At 40.4% G+C, this 3,043-nt stretch overlaps 1 pseudogene; it reads right to left on the bottom strand.

Moving 5' to 3' along the window:
- Positions 1–451: 451 nt before the first annotated feature.
- Positions 452–2,656, bottom strand: LOC111175125 (heterogeneous nuclear ribonucleoprotein K pseudogene; annotated as a pseudogene).
- Between the last annotated feature and the right edge of the window lie 387 nt (positions 2,657–3,043).

Raw genomic sequence — 3,043 nt, 5'->3', positions numbered from 1 at the left:
TTACTGTCACAGCTCTCTGCTCTTACTTCTTTTATCCCATTCATACACAGCCCCTATTATGTAATTATCTAGTATTATTTGTCTTAACACTCCTCCCTACTTTTCTATTTAGTTCTTCTAGTATGTGTTCCGTTGGGTAAGAATTATCTTATTTATCTTCATATCTCTTGAATAATTAACACACTGTCTTATTCATGTTCAAACCATATATTTTAATAAAATGTCATGCAAATGGTCGTGATTCAAATCTAACATATATATGAAAATGGTTCCCCCTCAAAACAATAAATACTACAAATATAGAATCAGAAGAGTTTCAAATGGAAGGTAATTGAATGCAACCTCTAACTAAACAGGAAAAGTCTAAGGTGAATAAGCCAAAGAACTTCTTTCTACTTTTCACTTCTAGAATAATTTGAGGTATATCCAGTTATTTCAAAATTGTGTGTCTCTCAAAATAACACGCTTAGGACTATTTGTCTTAAGTTGCCATATGGGAAAAGACAATTTTAGTTGAAGTTTCTTGTGCTTCCATATTCTCATGACATGTTCTCCTTTTGGATTTCACAGGCAGCATTGTCAAACTTTACCAGACAAATACATATTTTAAAAGATTCTGTGATTAACAGAGGTATGTTGTTTTTCAAAGTTTAAAGGGTTATCTTTTTAACTGAACTGACATTTGAATTGCTACTGGCAGATTGTTGGGCTTTTGTCTATGAAAATTGTGTTTGGGTTTTTCTTAGGGCACATAAGAACACCTGTTTCCCTGTTTGTGGGATCCAATTCTTTTTTTTTTTTTTTGAGGTTCACTAAATTTATTTTAAAAATCATAAAACATTTCTTACAAAAGAGCATTACATTCTGCACACTGCTCCGAATAGATGCCAGGGACATATGGACTATCAGTACTTTTCCTCCCTGTCCCACCCTCCCCCCAAATATTACAGTGACCACAAAGCAAAGTGTTCGCAATAATTACATGGGGGGATTTTTTTTTTAAACCACCAACAATGAGCAAAAATTAAAATTCACTCACTCTGCTGCTGTTGCAAAATTTCAATGTTAGTTTCTGCACACCCTCCCCCAACCCCCAACCCTGTTTGTGAGGAACTGAAACATTATATCTGGTGACAGCAAAGATTTCACTACACCTCAAATGCAGAACACCTATGAAGCAGAGGAATGTTGGCTTTTTAAACAAAAGCAGATAAAAAAAAAAAAAGATGCAGGACTCCTTCAGTTCTTCACTAGTCTTAGAAAAACTTTCCAGAATATTGCTTCGCACTGTCCTGCAGTAAGTACTGTGCATTCTGTATCTGGGCCTGTGTTCCTGTAATGGTAATGATCCAATCTTTGGACCCTTCTAAAGGCTCATCAATTTTGATCGATGCTCCTGACTCATGACGGATTTGTTTAATCTGCTGACCACCTTCGCCAATAACAGATCGAGCCAGATCTTTGGGAGTAGTTACTTGTGTAGTAATAATAGGTCCACCAAGATCACCATATGCCACGACCCCCTGCATAGGAATAATCATTTCCAGAGCCACCCTGTGGTTCATAAGCCATCTGTGGCTCTGATGGGCTCCATGTATCTACTGCAGAGTCCCAGGTTTCATCAGCACTGAAACCACCCATGCCATCATAATGGTCTCCAGGTCTTCCTCTTCTGTCATAGGCCATTAGATCCCCTCCTCTAGGTGGTGGTGGTGGAGAAGGAGGAAGATTCTGAGCTCTGCCACCACCCCGGCCCCCTCGTCCAGGAGGAGGTGGAGGAGGTCCTCGACGAGGGCTCCTATCATCACAATCTCTTCTGGATGGAAGCATGGGACTCCCACCCTGACCAGGAGGCATTCTGTCAAAACCACCTCTTCCCTGCATGGGAAATCCCACGCGACGTCCACAGCGGTCATCAAACATCATTGTAAAACCACAGTAATCATAGGTTTCGTCATAAAAACTGGGATCATAAGGCTGAGCACGTCCTTTGATGGGAGACTCTGATATAAGATCAAGGATGAGCTTTATGCACTCTACAACCCTATCAGGTTTTCCTCCAATAAGAACCACTCTGTCAGTGGATTGAGGACCACATTCCTGGAAAAGCTTGATTGTTGTCTGCGTGTTCTCTCAAATTTCTTTGATTTTAGCACCTTTGACTCCAATAATTCCTCCAGCCAGACTCTGATGAATCAACAATCTCAACTCGCAAAGTCGCGTCCTTTATAGTGTTGGTAATTTAAGCATTCCACAGCATCAGATTCCAGCGGGAGCTGGCTGGTTGCAGTGGGTGATGGCAACTGCAGGCCCTCTTTCAAGGTAGGGATGATTTTCTTCAGAATTTCTCCAATTGTTTCAATATCAGCACTGATACTCAGTGTGCGTTCGGGGCCACTGTTGTCTGGGACTGAAACACTGGCATTGTGGTCTGTACGGAGAGCCTTAATATTCTTGCCTCCTTTTCCAATCACTGCCCCAGCATTCTTGCTCTGAAGCAGAATGTGTAATTCAACCATCTCATCAGTGTTTCTAGATCTTTAAAAGCGTGTTCGTCTTCCATATCTTCAGCAGGGCGTTTACCAAATTCGCCATTGGCTTTGGTGTTGGGAAAGGTTTCCTCTGGCTGTTCCATTTCCATTTTCTTGTATTAAAGGAACACACCAATCAGTTATTGAATATATCCTTGCAGGGAAGAACTGAAGTGTTCTGGCCGGGACCAACTGACACCCTAGTGCTGCAGTAGCCCAGATCCGAAAGGAGATGGCCCCAATTCTTTTTGATTTCATATTTTCTGGATATTTGCACCTCAAAGAAGTAACAAGAGGATACGTGTTTTCCTTTTCTTTCTTTTATGTTGTGGCCTTTGAAAGTAATGCTAAAGCATATCAAGCTTAAGAGTAATTTCCCTGGATTGTTTTTCTTTCTCTTTTTTTAGTGGATAAACTGATATTGAACCAATTGGCATTGAATTGGCTGGGAAATAACACATTTCAAATTTAATATCTACATGAAGTGACAGGTATTTGGTAAAAAGAGAGAT

This window comes from Delphinapterus leucas, chromosome 18 (genome assembly GCF_059928025.1).
Source record: "Delphinapterus leucas isolate spDelLeu-1000000601 "Yukka" chromosome 18, BTC_Dleu_Yukka2, whole genome shotgun sequence".
Classification (NCBI taxonomy): domain Eukaryota; kingdom Metazoa; phylum Chordata; class Mammalia; order Artiodactyla; family Monodontidae; genus Delphinapterus; species Delphinapterus leucas.
Note: the sequence above shows the minus strand (reverse complement) of the source record. Positions and strands in the feature narration are given on the sequence as shown.